Source organism: Phyllobates terribilis, unplaced genomic scaffold (genome assembly GCF_046119375.1).
Source record: "Phyllobates terribilis strain yellow unplaced genomic scaffold, ASM4611937v1 Scaffold_213__1_contigs__length_3403324, whole genome shotgun sequence".
NCBI lineage: Eukaryota > Metazoa > Chordata > Amphibia > Anura > Dendrobatidae > Phyllobates > Phyllobates terribilis.
The window spans coordinates 1,827,138-1,844,300 of NW_027362973.1; the positions used below are offsets into that span (position 1 = coordinate 1,827,138).

At 43.7% G+C, this 17,163-nt stretch overlaps 8 non-coding genes and 1 pseudogene across 8 annotated transcripts; all 9 read left to right on the forward strand.

Annotated features, from left to right (window-relative positions):
• Nucleotides 1-86: 86 nt before the first annotated feature.
• Nucleotides 87-277, forward strand: LOC141214014 (U2 spliceosomal RNA). Its single transcript, XR_012283345.1, has one exon. It is a non-coding gene; the product is annotated as a U2 spliceosomal RNA (small nuclear RNA).
• Nucleotides 278-1,392: 1,115 nt separating this feature from the next.
• LOC141214035 (U2 spliceosomal RNA) lies at nucleotides 1,393-1,583 on the forward strand. The gene has a single exon (XR_012283366.1). It is a non-coding gene; the product is annotated as a U2 spliceosomal RNA (small nuclear RNA).
• A 2,411-nt stretch (nucleotides 1,584-3,994) lies between these two features.
• Nucleotides 3,995-4,187, forward strand: LOC141214093 (U2 spliceosomal RNA). Its single transcript, XR_012283419.1, has one exon. It is a non-coding gene; the product is annotated as a U2 spliceosomal RNA (small nuclear RNA).
• A 1,115-nt stretch (nucleotides 4,188-5,302) lies between these two features.
• Nucleotides 5,303-5,493, forward strand: LOC141214036 (U2 spliceosomal RNA). Its single transcript, XR_012283367.1, has one exon. It is a non-coding gene; the product is annotated as a U2 spliceosomal RNA (small nuclear RNA).
• A 6,113-nt stretch (nucleotides 5,494-11,606) lies between these two features.
• Nucleotides 11,607-11,783, forward strand: LOC141214107 (U2 spliceosomal RNA; annotated as a pseudogene).
• A 1,115-nt stretch (nucleotides 11,784-12,898) lies between these two features.
• On the forward strand, nucleotides 12,899-13,089 carry LOC141214042 (U2 spliceosomal RNA). The gene has a single exon (XR_012283373.1). It is a non-coding gene; the product is annotated as a U2 spliceosomal RNA (small nuclear RNA).
• Nucleotides 13,090-14,204: 1,115 nt separating this feature from the next.
• Nucleotides 14,205-14,395, forward strand: LOC141213940 (U2 spliceosomal RNA). Its single transcript, XR_012283273.1, has one exon. It is a non-coding gene; the product is annotated as a U2 spliceosomal RNA (small nuclear RNA).
• A 1,115-nt stretch (nucleotides 14,396-15,510) lies between these two features.
• LOC141213941 (U2 spliceosomal RNA) lies at nucleotides 15,511-15,701 on the forward strand. The gene has a single exon (XR_012283274.1). It is a non-coding gene; the product is annotated as a U2 spliceosomal RNA (small nuclear RNA).
• A 1,115-nt stretch (nucleotides 15,702-16,816) lies between these two features.
• On the forward strand, nucleotides 16,817-17,007 carry LOC141213873 (U2 spliceosomal RNA). The gene has a single exon (XR_012283208.1). It is a non-coding gene; the product is annotated as a U2 spliceosomal RNA (small nuclear RNA).
• Nucleotides 17,008-17,163: the final 156 nt, after the last annotated feature.

The window sequence follows — 17,163 nt, forward strand, 5'->3', positions numbered from 1 at the left end:
TCTTAACGGGAGTCCAGGAGCTCATCTCCACAAATGGACTTTTCAGGATCCTTGGGTGGCTCCGTAGTTTGAAACCAATTCTGGTTATCGCTTCTCGGCCTTTTGGCTAAGATCAAGTGTAGTATCTGTTCTTATCAGTTTAATATCTGATACGTCCCCTATCTGGGGACCATATATTAAATGGATTTTTAGAACAGGGAGATGGAAAAAGAGCTTGCTCTGTCCACTCCACGCATTGACCTGGTATTGCAGCATCTCCAGGACCGGTGCACCCCTTCTTTAATGCAGTTTCTAAAATCAGAAAGAATTGAATTCAATGTTTTTTGTTCATTTTGCTTGTTTGTCGGATTTTGGGATGGACTCTTTGGCTTTGCTTTTCTTCTCCTCATTGGATTTTTCATGTTCAAAGTTGCAGAAGCCAGATTACAAGCTCATTTTGGTTCAACTTCAGCAACTGTGCATTGCATTGCCATGTAATGTGATGCAATGCTATCTTTCTAGCTCTCCCTTTTTACTTCCTTTTGGATAAACAGACATATTAGGCAAGCATTTTGGAGCTTTCACCTAAATAACTACAGGTGGTGAGATAAGCTGCACAATATAATTGACCTTTCAGTATATTGTTGCACACACACCATCTATTTAGCAAATGCCCTTGTTATCAACAGCAGCCTTTTAAACTCACCTGAGCTAACAGGTATGTGGGCTGGTTACTCTGCTGCGCTTAAAATTTCTTTTTTGGTTTGCTACAATGCCTTTTCTGAAACGTTGTCTCCCTCTGCTGGAACACTGACTTCTTTCATTTAATGCCTGCAGACTATAAAAGAGAACCCAACCCAAAAAGTTTGGTTGATTAGTCTGTGGCATTCTGTTAAACTGTTGCTTATGGCGGTCTCTGTGAGCTTCTCAGCGACATTCAGCCAGCCAGGTATCCTGCCTGCAGTAGATGGAATGTGGCAATGGAACGCTGGCTGCGCGTGTCATAATAGGCTCTGAGCCTTTATATACCTGTGCACAGCAGCAGCCACCTTCAGTCTGCTGCTGGACAGCCAGCAGCAGCAGCAGCAGGAGAGGTATGTAATCAGGAGCCCTCCTGCTAAGGGTAGACAGCTGCTCGTTCCACCCCACCCCCCGCCTTAATTGGTTCTCCTCCCTTCCAACGGTGTTGAGGCGGGTGGGAACAGCAGGGGGTGAAGGTGCTGTGTTTAAAGAGGTGGAGTTATGCAGATCTAAAACGCGTGGATTGCAGCAGCAGCAAGCCGAAAAGTGCAGGCATGTAAGGGATCTAGAGGTTGACAACATGTCTTCTTAACGGGAGTCCAGGAGCTCATCTCCACAAATGGACTTTTCAGGATCCTTGGGTGGCTCCGTAGTTTGAAACCAATTCTGGTTATCGCTTCTCGGCCTTTTGGCTAAGATCAAGTGTAGTATCTGTCCTTATCAGTTTAATATCTGATACGTCCCCTATCTGGGGACCATATATTAAATGGATTTTTAGAACAGGGAGATGGAAAAAGAGCTTGCTCTGTCCACTCCACGCATTGACCTGGTATTGCAGTATCTCCAGGACCGGTGCACCCCTTCTTTAATGCAGTTTCTAAAATCAGAAAGAATTGAATTCAATGTTTTTTGTTCATTTTGCTTGTTTGTCGGATTTTGGGATGGACTCTTTGGCTTTGCTTTTCTTCTCCTCATTGGATTTTTCATGTTCAAAGTTGCAGAAGCCAGATTACAAGCTCATTTTGGTTCAACTTCAGCAACTGTGCATTGCATTGCCATGTAATGTGATGCAATGCTATCTTTCTAGCTCTCCCTTTTTACTTCCTTTTGGATAAACAGACATATTAGGCAAGCATTTTGGAGCTTTCACCTAAATAACTACAGGTGGTGAGATAAGCTGCACAATATAATTGACCTTTCAGTATATTGTTGCACACACACCATCTATTTAGCAAATGCCCTTGTTATCAACAGCAGCCTTTTAAACTCACCTGAGCTAACAGGTATGTGCGCTGGTTACTCTGCTGCGCTTAAAATTTCTTTTTTGGTTTGCTACAATGCCTTTTCTGAAACGTTGTCTCCCTCTGCTGGAACACTGACTTCTTTCATTTAATGCCTGCAGACTATAAAAGAGAACCCAACCCAAAAAGTTTGGTTGATTAGTCTGTGGCATTCTGTTAAACTGTTGCTTATGGCGGTCTCTGTGAGCTTCTCAGCGACATTCAGCCAGCCAGGTATCCTGCCTGCAGTAGATGGAATGTGGCAATGGAACGCTGGCTGCGCGTGTCATAATAGGCTCTGAGCCTTTATATACCTGTGCACAGCAGCAGCCACCTTCAGTCTGCTGCTGGACAGCCAGCAGCAGCAGCAGCAGGAGAGGTATGTAATCAGGAGCCCTCCTGCTAAGGGTAGACAGCTGCTCGTTCCACCCCACCCCCCGCCTTAATTGGTTCTCCTCCCTTCCAACGGTGTTGAGGCGGGTGGGAACAGCAGGGGGTGAAGGTGCTGTGTTTAAAGAGGTGGAGTTATGCAGATCTAAAACGCGTGGATTGCAGCAGCAGCAAGCCGAAAAGTGCAGGCATGTAAGGGATCTAGAGGTTGACAACATGTCTTCTTAACGGGAGTCCAGGAGCTCATCTCCACAAATGGACTTTTCAGGATCCTTGGGTGGCTCCGTAGTTTGAAACCAATTCTGGTTATCGCTTCTCGGCCTTTTGGCTAAGATCAAGTGCAGTGATCTACCAGTTGCTGCCTTGGCCTTGGCTAGGAGGTGCCCAGGGTACCCGGCTCCTTGGCCTGGGGGGATCGCTTTGTCTAACGGCAGGGCTTCACCCTCCTGCTGCTATTGGGGAGTCGGATTAGTCCCTGGGCAACGAGAGGCGATCACCGTGTCACCACACATAGCTGTGGGGGGCAGTTCTTTTGGAGGAAGAAGATGGAGTTGCCGAGGAAGAGGAACTGTTTACGGTTCTATGTGAAGACGGAGTTGGAGGATTTTTCGTTGGAGGAGAATCAGATCTTGGATATTCTGTTCAAGTATGGGACGATCATTGAAGAGGACATTTTTTGTATGCAAGAAATCAAGTTTAAAAAGGTATTTGACGTAACACTGAAGTCTGAAGAAAAGTGTATTTGTCTTCTCAAGAATTGGGAAGGAAAAGAAATTGGCGTTAATGCTCTTTTTGCTGGAAGGCCGAAAAAGGTGGTTATCTGTATGGATGACCCCTTTGTAGAGATGGAGGAAGTGATGGAGTTTTTGAAGCCATGGAGTATTTTGGTAAAATTCCAGAAGGACTACTTAAATAAAGTGGGAGTCTGGAATGGGAAGAGAAGTTTCCTAGTTTGGGAAAATGAACAAAATGAACTGAGTTTAGGAAGGATTGTTATAAATGGTAAATGTGGATTCAGTTATGTGGAAAATGGTAAAAGAAGAATTGATAACGGGAAACCTGGATTTTGTTATGAGGAAGGTGGGAAAAAAGAGGAGAAAGGGAAAAAGATATTTGAAGAATCGTTTGAAGATTGTAAAGAGAAAGAAGACAAAGATATACAAGTAGTTGAAAATAAGAAGGAGTTTGTGGGAGAGAAGCAGGAGTTCTCAGGAGTTGGGGACTCTATGTTTTGCAGACTGGAGAGAGTACCTAGAAGTAAAGACGTTAAGGAAAAAAGGAAGGTGGATGATAAGGGAAAAGAGAAAGTAATGCAGGATTGTGTTGATACCAGTGCTGAAGGTGAAGAAGATGAAAAGATATTGCTGCAAGGTTTTGACTGGAAATTGTTGGACATGTCATGGAGGAAGAAGAAACGTGGAAGAAGAAAAATGTTGAGTTGATGTTTTTGTTGGAAGTTTTTTGTTGTTGACGTAAGGATATGTTATGTTATGTTTTATTTATTAATTATCATTAAATTTTCTTAAAAAAAACAAAAAGTTGAATTCGGATGATGAAGGCGTAGGCGACATTTTTTGGTTATCCATGCAAATGGAATTTAATTTATGTCGCGTCTTCTGACGCATTCAATTGAAAAAAAAAAAATCTGTTCTTATCAGTTTAATATCTGATACGTCCCCTATCTGGGGACCATATATTAAATGGATTTTTAGAACAGGGAGATGGAAAAAGAGCTTGCTCTGTCCACTCCACGCATTGACCTGGTATTGCAGTATCTCCAGGACCGGTGCACCCCTTCTTTAATGCAGTTTCTAAAATCAGAAAGAATTGAATTCAATGTTTTTTGTTCATTTTGCTTGTTTGTCGGATTTTGGGATGGACTCTTTGGCTTTGCTTTTCTTCTCCTCATTGGATTTTTCATGTTCAAAGTTGCAGAAGCCAGATTACAAGCTCATTTTGGTTCAACTTCAGCAACTGTGCATTGCATTGCCATGTAATGTGATGCAATGCTATCTTTCTAGCTCTCCCTTTTTACTTCCTTTTGGATAAACAGACATATTAGGCAAGCATTTTGGAGCTTTCACCTAAATAACTACAGGTGGTGAGATAAGCTGCACAATATAATTGACCTTTCAGTATATTGTTGCACACACACCATCTATTTAGCAAATGCCCTTGTTATCAACAGCAGCCTTTTAAACTCACCTGAGCTAACAGGTATGTGCGCTGGTTACTCTGCTGCGCTTAAAATTTCTTTTTTGGTTTGCTACAATGCCTTTTCTGAAACGTTGTCTCCCTCTGCTGGAACACTGACTTCTTTCATTTAATGCCTGCAGACTATAAAAGAGAACCCAACCCAAAAAGTTTGGTTGATTAGTCTGTGGCATTCTGTTAAACTGTTGCTTATGGCGGTCTCTGTGAGCTTCTCAGCGACATTCAGCCAGCCAGGTATCCTGCCTGCAGTAGATGGAATGTGGCAATGGAACGCTGGCTGCGCGTGTCATAATAGGCTCTGAGCCTTTATATACCTGTGCACAGCAGCAGCCACCTTCAGTCTGCTGCTGGACAGCCAGCAGCAGCAGCAGCAGGAGAGGTATGTAATCAGGAGCCCTCCTGCTAAGGGTAGACAGCTGCTCGTTCCACCCCACCCCCCGCCTTAATTGGTTCTCCTCCCTTCCAACGGTGTTGAGGCGGGTGGGAACAGCAGGGGGTGAAGGTGCTGTGTTTAAAGAGGTGGAGTTATGCAGATCTAAAACGCGTGGATTGCAGCAGCAGCAAGCTGAAAAGTGCAGGCATGTAAGGGATCTAGAGGTTGACAACATGTCTTCTTAACGGGAGTCCAGGAGCTCATCTCCACAAATGGACTTTTCAGGATCCTTGGGTGGCTCCGTAGTTTGAAACCAATTCTGGTTATCGCTTCTCGGCCTTTTGGCTAAGATCAAGTGTAGTATCTGTCCTTATCAGTTTAATATCTGATACGTCCCCTATCTGGGGACCATATATTAAATGGATTTTTAGAACAGGGAGATGGAAAAAGAGCTTGCTCTGTCCACTCCACGCATTGACCTGGTATTGCAGTATCTCCAGGACCGGTGCACCCCTTCTTTAATGCAGTTTCTAAAATCAGAAAGAATTGAATTCAATGTTTTTTGTTCATTTTGCTTGTTTGTCGGATTTTGGGATGGACTCTTTGGCTTTGCTTTTCTTCTCCTCATTGGATTTTTCATGTTCAAAGTTGCAGAAGCCAGATTACAAGCTCATTTTGGTTCAACTTCAGCAACTGTGCATTGCATTGCCATGTAATGTGATGCAATGCTATCTTTCTAGCTCTCCCTTTTTACTTCCTTTTGGATAAACAGACATATTAGGCAAGCATTTTGGAGCTTTCACCTAAATAACTAAAGGTGGTGAGATAAGCTGCACAATATAATTGACCTTTCAGTATATTGTTGCACACACACCATCTATTTAGCAAATGCCCTTGTTATCAACAGCAGCCTTTTAAACTCACCTGAGCTAACAGGTATGTGCGCTGGTTACTCTGCTGCGCTTAAAATTTCTTTTTTGGTTTGCTACAATGCCTTTTCTGAAACGTTGTCTCCCTCTGCTGGAACACTGACTTCTTTCATTTAATGCCTGCAGACTATAAAAGAGAACCCAACCCAAAAAGTTTGGTTGATTAGTCTGTGGCATTCTGTTAAACTGTTGCTTATGGCGGTCTCTGTGAGCTTCTCAGCGACATTCAGCCAGCCAGGTATCCTGCCTGCAGTAGATGGAATGTGGCAATGGAACGCTGGCTGCGCGTGTCATAATAGGCTCTGAGCCTTTATATACCTGTGCACAGCAGCAGCCACCTTCAGTCTGCTGCTGGACAGCCAGCAGCAGCAGCAGCAGCAGGAGAGGTATGTAATCAGGAGCCCTCCTGCTAAGGGTAGACAGCTGCTCGTTCCACCCCACCCCCCGCCTTAATTGGTTCTCCTCCCTTCCAACGGTGTTGAGGCGGGTGGGAACAGCAGGGGGTGAAGGTGCTGTGTTTAAAGAGGTGGAGTTATGCAGATCTAAAACGCGTGGATTGCAGCAGCAGCAAGCCGAAAAGTGCAGGCATGTAAGGGATCTAGAGGTTGACAACATGTCTTCTTAACGGGAGTCCAGGAGCTCATCTCCACAAATGGACTTTTCAGGATCCTTGGGTGGCTCCGTAGTTTGAAACCAATTCTGGTTATCGCTTCTCGGCCTTTTGGCTCAGATCAAGTGTCTGGACATCAGGTTCCTTGAGTGCTAGCCCTCGGCCTTCCAGCATCGCCACTCCGGTGGCTTAAGCTGGATGCTGCTATAGGGGGAGAGTGAGGAGGAAACGGGAAGGCGATTTCCGTGGCTGACTATGGGAGTCAAGCTGAAATTTGCTGGGACCGGGGACCCCCGGGTCAAGAATGGATTTCGCATTGAGATTTCCAAGGAGAAGAAGGGACATTTTTCCATGTCCTACCTGGTGAATGCCATCTTCTATGAAGCATTGAAGATTAAGAAGTCGGACATTCTTTGCCTGCAGGAATTTAGAAGTCATGGAAGGTATGTGCTGGTTCTTTCTACTATGGCTGCTTGCCAAAATCTTTATAGAACCTTGAAAGGCCATACTGAGAACTCCCTCCTAGATGGACTCACTTTTACTGTCCTCTATTCAAAGGGGGATGTTCCTGTTGTTGTGTTTATGCACAATCCCTTTATCCCCCAGGAGGACATTACTGTATTCTTGAGGAGGCATTGTACTTATGTGCATTTTTCCCACAAGATCTCGAATGAAGAAGGCTTGTGGACTGGCAAATACAAGTACTTTGTTCGTTTTGCTACAGACCCCGAGGGGCCAGGGGGCATACATTATCCTCCTATGAGTTTCTCTATTGGGAGAGACACTGGTTTCTTGTACTTTCCTGATGCTCCTTTTTTCTGCAGAAGATGTAACAAGTATGGTCATGTCCAGGAGTCCTGCAGGTATCCGCCAACCTGCAGGAGGTGTAACACGTCTGGTCATATGGCGAAAGACTGCAAGAACCAGGTAAAGTGTGATGCTTGTGGTGAGGAGGGGCATGTTCTTAGGCAGTGTCAAGCTAGAACCACTCCTAAGTCTTTTGCTCAAGTGGTCGCGGAGGGGCCTGCTGTTCCTTCGACTTCTACTAGGGTTCCACAAGGTCCCCTTCCGGATGTCGGGGAGGCAACTGCTCCCCAAGAGGAAGAGGATGGCACTCAGATGGACGACATATTTGAAGATGCCCAGCTTCAGCCTCCTGCGTCAGGAGGCTTTGACATGGTGATTCCAGAGGTGATGTCACCTTTCCCTCCCCAGTTTGGTGTCCGTGGTGAGGGGGAAATGGACTTGTCCAATTCTCCTGTCATATCTTGGTGCAATACTGCTTCAGAGGAGATCGGGGGCGGTGGCCAAGGGGACTTGTCTGCTGTCCGTTTCTCTGATGAGGAGGATCCTGATGTGGTCAAGAAGAAGCCAAGGACTGAGTGTTCATCCATTGCTGCCGTGTGTGATAGCCCGGTGGACTCTCGTGCTTACCCGTCAGATGTATTTTCTCCTGACATTGTTACATTTGGCATTCAGCCAGATGGTAATAGCTTTGCTTTGCTTGATGAAGTTTGAGTTGATGTTTTCTTTCTTTTTTTTTCAGGTTATGTGTGATCCCCTTTAGTTATGCCGCATCATTCTGGATGGGACATTGTGTCCCTTAATGTTAGGCAAATTAGATCTGTTACCCGAAGAACAACAGTTCTGGATTATCTAAAGGGTTTGAGTGCAGATGTCTATTGTCTACAAGAGTGTGGGATTACTGAATCTCCAGGGGATAAGGACTGGCCTTATGGCCAGTATGTTTGGTCGGGGTCCAGCTTTAACAAAAATGATGGTGTGGGGATTTTAGTTGGTAATAAGAATATTACTATTGATAGTTACACGGTTGTGGAGGTGGGTCGCTGCATTATTGTTTTTTTGAGTTATAGGGGGTGGAAGGTTAGAATGATTAATTTATATTGTCCTACTAAAAAAGAGGAGCGGCTTGCTCTTCTTGAGAAATTGAGTTTTTTTCTCCCTGGAAAAATTCCTACAGTTTTTGTTGGTGACTGTAATTGTGTCACAGAAGGTAATGTGGACATTACGGGAAAAAAGTTATCTCAACTTATTTCTGATTTTTCTTTCTTAGACGCTGCAATACTTGAGTATGGCATTCCACCACCGCCTACATATTATGCTGACCGTGGTAATATTTCATCGAGGATAGATAGGATGTTATTTTCCAAAAATATGGTTTGTTCAAGTTATGTTCAACATAAGGTACCTTTTTCTGATCATGAGTGTTTGCGTGGAGTTTTTAGTGCGAATGGGGACATGGTGTTTGGGGGTGGGGTTTGGAAATTGAATACGAGGTTGTTGGAGGATGAGGAGGTGATGAGTGAGTTGGAGAAAAGGTATGCAAGTTGGAGGTGGCGTAAGCGTGATTTTGGTAGTGTGCTTGAATGGTGGGATTGGGTGAAATTACAGTTAAAAACTTTCTTTAAAAAAATGGGGCTACAAAAAAGCTGCCAGATATCGTAATAGATTTAATGACTTAAGTAGACGGATTGATTGGTTGCGTGGGTGTGTTAGGAAAGGAATGGATATGTCTGATCAGCTTGAGGTTGCTAAGAATGAGTTAAAATGTCTTCTGGATGAAAAAGGTAAAGAGATTATTTACCGTACCAAGTTAGAGCATTTGGAAAAGAATGAAAAGTGCACCAGGTACTTTTTTAAAAAAATGAATGGAAGGAAGTTGGATTTGAGTGAAGTGGTAGGTGAAGATGGATCTAGTGTGGTTGGGAAGAATGTGTTGAATGAGGTGAATGGCTTCTATAGTAAGTTGTACGATGAGAAATGGATTGATCCTGGACTTGTGTCGCATGTATTGAGTGGTATGGAGAAGAGACTTGGTTCGGATGAATGTGATGCTTTGTGTGAGGATGTTATTTTGGATGAGGTGAGGAATGTTGTTATGAGTGCTAAAAAGAATAAGACGCCTGGGAAGGATGGGTTGCCTGTGGAGCTGTATGTGAAAGCTTGGGAGTTTTTGGGTAAGGACTTGACTGAGGTTTGTAGGTATATGTGGATGAATGGTGTTTTGTGTGACAGTATGAAAGAGGGTATAGTGGTTCTTGTGTTTAAGAAGGGTGAGAAAAAGCGTTTGGAGAACTGGAGACCCATATCATTGCTTAACGCTGATTATAAGGTCTACAGTAAATTGTTAGCAAATCGTATGCGTGAGGTGATTGGTAGGGTTGTGGAGGATGACCAAGTGTGTGCCATGCCTGGTCGGAGTATAAGTGATAATTTGTTATTGTTAAGGGATATGCTTGGGGATTGTAAGACTAGAAAGCAGAAGTGTATGGTGTTAGCAATTGATTTCGAAAAGGCTTTTGATAGAGTTTCGCATGTGTTTCTGTTTAAAGTATTGGAGAGGATGGGTTTCCCTAGGGTTTTTCTGAATGGAGTTAAGTCTTTATATGATTATGTGTCAAGTGAGTTTTTAGTGAATGGATGGTTGTCTGACAAAGTGATGATTAGGTCTGGTGTAAGACAGGGGTGCCCTATGTCCCCTGTCTTGTTTGTATGTGTGATTGAGCCTTTGCTGTGTTTAGTGAGACGTGAGAAAATGATGAGAGGATTCTTAGTGCCTGGGAGTGGTGGTAAGCATGTGAAGGTGTTAGGTTACATGGATGATGTTGTGATGGTGAGTGAAAGTATGGCTTCAATGAGTAGGGTGAGGTTGCTTTTGGATTTTTTCTGTGGTGCATCAGGTTTTAGAGTTAACTGGACTAAGTGTAGTTTCAAATGCTTTGGAGATGACAGTATTCGTATGGAAGGTGTTAAGTATGAGGAGAGTGCAATTAAGGTTTTAGGGGTATTTTGCAATGATGATCTGAAAGGAAATGAGAGTTGGGACGAGTGTGGTATGCGTGTTGAGCGAAAATTGAATTTTTGGAGAATGAGAGATCTTTCTTTGCGGGGCAAAGTTCTAGTTATCAAAGCAGTGATCTTACCCATTCTGCTTTTTGTGGCCATAATTTTTCCATCCCCTTTTAGGAAAGTGAAGAGAGTTGAGAAAATGATTTTTTCCTTTTTCTGGTGCAGCAAGATGGAGAAGCTGAAGAGGGAAAGCCTTTATAAGGCCTGCCAGCATGGTGGTTTGGGATTTCCTAATGTTGAGGTTTTTTTAGGGCTCCATTATATTAAGACGATTGTGGTATTGTTGGGTAAAGGTAATAAGGGTGCATGTATGGCAAGTTATTCTGCAGGATGGATGTTGTATGGGTTAGGTTGGAGAAAGAGGGATGCGAGAGTGCCTGTGTCTTTTAAGTGTCCGGTGTGGTATGAGGTGATTGAGAAGTTTGTCAAGAAGTATGATTTGCTGAGTGTGCCGGTGGATGAGTTTAGAATGACTAAGAGGGTGTATAGGAAATTGTGTGCAAATGAGGTCGAGTCTAATATTGTTGGTTTGAGAGGGAATGAGGTTGCGGATGCTTGGAGAAAGTTGGGTATGTATGGGATGTCCAACAAACAGAAGGATGTAGTGTGGATGGCGTTTCACAATATTCTTCCAGTGAGAGACGTTCAAAAGAAGAGAGGTTTGATTAGGTCGGATGTTTGTCCAAGAGATGGATGTAATGGTTGTGAGACGGTTATGCATCTGATGTGGAATTGTGATTTTGCGCAAGACGTGTGGAAATGTGTAGGGGGGTTGTGTAGGAGTTTGGCAGGAGTGACTTTTGTGGATTGGCGTGTGGTTATGTTTGGTATTGGTGCAAGTGGACGTGTAAAGGAGAGAGTTTTGTGGTTAATTATGGCTTGTGTGTTAGAAAGTTTGTGGGATGTGAGGAATCTTTGTGTATTTAAAAGGAAATCAATTACAGTAAATGAATGTATTAGGATTATTCTTTCTAGGCTATTTTTGATTTACAAGATGGATAGTAGTAGCGGTGGTGGAACAGATGCCGAGGGAATATGGAAATTTAAAAAGTGGAGGCATATTGTAAAATTTCAGTGATCTTTTGGTTTATATTAATAAGATGTTCTTCTTTCTGTAATATTAGGTTACTTTATGCTTAATAAATATGGCCATGATGATGAGAAGTTTTTTTTGCAACAGTTTTGGTATATCCTACTGATTTGCTATAAAACTAACCTGAATGGTTTAAAAAAAAAAAAAAAAATCTGTTCTTATCAGTTTAATATCTGATACGTCCCCTATCTGGGGACCATATATTAAATGGATTTTTAGAACAGGGAGATGGAAAAAGAGCTTGCTCTGTCCACTCCACGCATTGACCTGGTATTGCAGTATCTCCAGGACCGGTGCACCCCTTCTTTAATGCAGTTTCTAAAATCAGAAAGAATTGAATTCAATGTTTTTTGTTCATTTTGCTTGTTTGTCGGATTTTGGGATGGACTCTTTGGCTTTGCTTTTCTTCTCCTCATTGGATTTTTCATGTTCAAAGTTGCAGAAGCCAGATTACAAGCTCATTTTGGTTCAACTTCAGCAACTGTGCATTGCATTGCCATGTAATGTGATGCAATGCTATCTTTCTAGCTCTCCCTTTTTACTTCCTTTTGGATAAACAGACATATTAGGCAAGCATTTTGGAGCTTTCACCTAAATAACTACAGGTGGTGAGATAAGCTGCACAATATAATTGACCTTTCAGTATATTGTTGCACACACACCATCTATTTAGCAAATGCCCTTGTTATCAACAGCAGCCTTTTAAACTCACCTGAGCTAACAGGTATGTGCGCTGGTTACTCTGCTGCGCTTAAAATTTCTTTTTTGGTTTGCTACAATGCCTTTTCTGAAACGTTGTCTCCTTCTGCTGGAACACTGACTTCTTTCATTTAATGCCTGCAGACTATAAAAGAGAACCCAACCCAAAAAGTTTGGTTGATTAGTCTGTGGCATTCTGTTAAACTGTTGCTTATGGCGGTCTCTGTGAGCTTCTCAGCGACATTCAGCCAGCCAGGTATCCTGCCTGCAGTAGATGGAATGTGGCAATGGAACGCTGGCTGCGCGTGTCATAATAGGCTCTGAGCCTTTATATACCTGTGCACAGCAGCAGCCACCTTCAGTCTGCTGCTGGACAGCCAGCAGCAGCAGCAGCAGGAGAGGTATGTAATCAGGAGCCCTCCTGCTAAGGGCAGACAGCTGCTCGTTCCACCCCACCCCCCGCCTTAATTGGTTCTCCTCCCTTCCAACGGTGTTGAGGCGGGTGGGAACAGCAGGGGGTGAAGGTGCTGTGTTTAAAGAGGTGGAGTTATGCAGATCTAAAACGCGTGGATTGCAGCAGCAGCAAGCCGAAAAGTGCAGGCATGTAAGGGATCTAGAGGTTGACAACATGTCTTCTTAACGGGAGTCCAGGAGCTCATCTCCACAAATGGACTTTTCAGGATCCTTGGGTGGCTCCGTAGTTTGAAACCAATTCTGGTTATCGCTTCTCGGCCTTTTGGCTAAGATCAAGTGTAGTATCTGTTCTTATCAGTTTAATATCTGATACGTCCCCTATCTAGGGACCATATATTAAATGGATTTTTAGAACAGGGAGATGGAAAAAGAGCTTGCTCTGTCCACTCCACGCATTGACCTGGTATTGCAGTATCTCCAGGACCGGTGCACCCCTTCTTTAATGCAGTTTCTAAAATCAGAAAGAATTGAATTCAATGTTTTTTGTTCATTTTGCTTGTTTGTCGGATTTTGGGATGGACTCTTTGGCTTTGCTTTTCTTCTCCTCATTGGATTTTTCATGTTCAAAGTTGCAGAAGCCAGATTACAAGCTCATTTTGGTTCAACTTCAGCAACTGTGCATTGCATTGCCATGTAATGTGATGCAATGCTATCTTTCTAGCTCTCCCTTTTTACTTCCTTTTGGATAAACAGACATATTAGGCAAGCATTTTGGAGCTTTCACCTAAATAACTACAGGTGGTGAGATAAGCTGCACAATATAATTGACCTTTCAGTATATTGTTGCACACACACCATCTATTTAGCAAATGCCCTTGTTATCAACAGCAGCCTTTTAAACTCACCTGAGCTAACAGGTATGTGCGCTGGTTACTCTGCTGCGCTTAAAATTTCTTTTTTGGTTTGCTACAATGCCTTTTCTGAAACGTTGTCTCCTTCTGCTGGAACACTGACTTCTTTCATTTAATGCCTGCAGACTATAAAAGAGAACCCAACCCAAAAAGTTTGGTTGATTAGTCTGTGGCATTCTGTTAAACTGTTGCTTATGGCGGTCTCTGTGAGCTTCTCAGCGACATTCAGCCAGCCAGGTATCCTGCCTGCAGTAGATGGAATGTGGCAATGGAACGCTGGCTGCGCGTGTCATAATAGGCTCTGAGCCTTTATATACCTGTGCACAGCAGCAGCCACCTTCAGTCTGCTGCTGGACAGCCAGCAGCAGCAGCAGCAGGAGAGGTATGTAATCAGGAGCCCTCCTGCTAAGGGTAGACAGCTGCTCGTTCCACCCCACCCCCCGCCTTAATTGGTTCTCCTCCCTTCCAACGGTGTTGAGGCGGGTGGGAACAGCAGGGGGTGAAGGTGCTGTGTTTAAAGAGGTGGAGTTATGCAGATCTAAAACGCGTGGATTGCAGCAGCAGCAAGCCGAAAAGTGCAGGCATGTAAGGGATCTAGAGGTTGACAACATGTCTTCTTAACGGGAGTCCAGGAGCTCATCTCCACAAATGGACTTTTCAGGATCCTTGGGTGGCTCCGTAGTTTGAAACCAATTCTGGTTATCGCTTCTCGGCCTTTTGGCTAAGATCAAGTGTAGTATCTGTTCTTATCAGTTTAATATCTGATACGTCCCCTATCTGGGGACCATATATTAAATGGATTTTTAGAACAGGGAGATGGAAAAAGAGCTTGCTCTGTCCACTCCACGCATTGACCTGGTATTGCAGTATCTCCAGGACCGGTGCACCCCTTCTTTAATGCAGTTTCTAAAATCAGAAAGAATTGAATTCAATGTTTTTTGTTCATTTTGCTTGTTTGTCGGATTTTGGGATGGACTCTTTGGCTTTGCTTTTCTTCTCCTCATTGGATTTTTCATGTTCAAAGTTGCAGAAGCCAGATTACAAGCTCATTTTGGTTCAACTTCAGCAACTGTGCATTGCATTGCCATGTAATGTGATGCAATGCTATCTTTCTAGCTCTCCCTTTTTACTTCCTTTTGGATAAACAGACATATTAGGCAAGCATTTTGGAGCTTTCACCTAAATAACTACAGGTGGTGAGATAAGCTGCACAATATAATTGACCTTTCAGTATATTGTTGCACACACACCATCTATTTAGCAAATGCCCTTGTTATCAGCAGCAGCCTTTTAAACTCACCTGAGCTAACAGGTATGTGCGCTGGTTACTCTGCTGCGCTTAAAATTTCTTTTTTGGTTTGCTACAATGCCTTTTCTGAAACGTTGTCTCCTTCTGCTGGAACACTGACTTCTTTCATTTAATGCCTGCAGACTATAAAAGAGAACCCAACCCAAAAAGTTTGGTTGATTAGTCTGTGGCATTCTGTTAAACTGTTGCTTATGGCGGTCTCTGTGAGCTTCTCAGCGACATTCAGCCAGCCAGGTATCCTGCCTGCAGTAGATGGAATGTGGCAATGGAACGCTGGCTGCGCGTGTCATAATAGGCTCTGAGCCTTTATATACCTGTGCACAGCAGCAGCCACCTTCAGTCTGCTGCTGGACAGCCAGCAGCAGCAGCAGCAGGAGAGGTATGTAATCAGGAGCCCTCCTGCTAAGGGTAGACAGCAGCTCGTTCCACCCCACCCCCCGCCTTAATTGGTTCTCCTCCCTTCCAATGGTGTTGAGGCGGGTGGGAACAGCAGGGGGTGAAGGTGCTGTGTTTAAAGAGGTGGAGTTATGCAGATCTAAAACGCGTGGATTGCAGCAGCAGCAAGCCGAAAAGTGCAGGCATGTAAGGGATCTAGAGGTTGACAACATGTCTTCTTAACGGGAGTCCAGGAGCTCATCTCCACAAATGGACTTTTCAGGATCCTTGGGTGGCTCCGTAGTTTGAAACCAATTCTGGTTATCGCTTCTCGGCCTTTTGGCTAAGATCAAGTGTAGTATCTGTTCTTATCAGTTTAATATCTGATACGTCCCCTATCTGGGGACCATATATTAAATGGATTTTTAGAACAGGGAGATGGAAAAAGAGCTTGCTCTGTCCACTCCACGCATTGACCTGGTATTGCAGTATCTCCAGGACCGGTGCACCCCTTCTTTAATGCAGTTTCTAAAATCAGAAAGAATTTAATTCAATGTTTTTTGTTCATTTTGCTTGTTTGTCGGATTTTGGGATGGACTCTTTGGCTTTGCTTTTCTTCTCCTCATTGGATTTTTCATGTTCAAAGTTGCAGAAGCCAGATTACAAGCTCATTTTGGTTCAACTTCAGCAACTGTGCATTGCATTGCCATGTAATGTGATGCAATGCTATCTTTCTAGCTCTCCCTTTTTACTTCCTTTTGGATAAACAGACATATTAGGCAAGCATTTTGGAGCTTTCACCTAAATAACTACAGGTGGTGAGATAAGCTGCACAATATAATTGACCTTTCAGTATATTGTTGCACACACACCATCTATTTAGCAAATGCCCTTGTTATCAACAGCAGCCTTTTAAACTCACCTGAGCTAACAGGTATGTGCGCTGGTTACTCTGCTGCGCTTAAAATTTCTTTTTTGGTTTGCTACAATGCCTTTTCTGAAACGTTGTCTCCTTCTGCTGGAACACTGACTTCTTTCATTTAATGCCTGCAGACTATAAAAGAGAACCCAACCCAAAAAGTTTGGTTGATTAGTCTGTGGCATTCTGTTAAACTGTTGCTTATGGCGGTCTCTGTGAGCTTCTCAGCGACATTCAGCCAGCCAGGTATCCTGCCTGCAGTAGATGGAATGTGGCAATGGAACGCTGGCTGCGCGTGTCATAATAGGCTCTGAGCCTTTATATACCTGTGCACAGCAGCAGCCACCTTCAGTCTGCTGCTGGACAGCCAGCAGCAGCAGCAGCAGGAGAGGTATGTAATCAGGAGCCCTCCTGCTAAGGGTAGACAGCTGCTCGTTCCACCCCACCCCCCGCCTTAATTGGTTCTCCTCCCTTCCAACGGTGTTGAGGCGGGTGGGAACAGCAGGGGGTGAAGGTGCTGTGTTTAAAGAGGTGGAGTTATGCAGATCTAAAACGCGTGGATTGCAGCAGCAGCAAGCCGAAAAGTGCAGGCATGTAAGGGATCTAGAGGTTGACAACATGTCTTCTTAACGGGAGTCCAGGAGCTCATCTCCACAAATGGACTTTTCAGGATCCTTGGGTGGCTCCGTAGTTTGAAACCAATTCTGGTTATCGCTTCTCGGCCTTTTGGCTAAGATCAAGTGTAGTATCTGTTCTTATCAGTTTAATATCTGATACGTCCCCTATCTGGGGACCATATATTAAATGGATTTTTAGAACAGGGAGATGGAAAAAGAGCTTGCTCTGTCCACTCCACGCATTGACCTGGTATTGCAGTATCTCCAGGACCAGTGCACCCCTTCTTTAATGCAGTTTCTAAAATCAGAAAGAATTGAATTCAATGTTTTTTGTTCATTTTGCTTGTTTGTCGGATTTTGGGATGGACTCTTTGGCTTTGCTTTTCTTCTCCTCATTGGATTTTTCATGTTCAAAGTTGCAGAAGCCAGATTACAAGCTC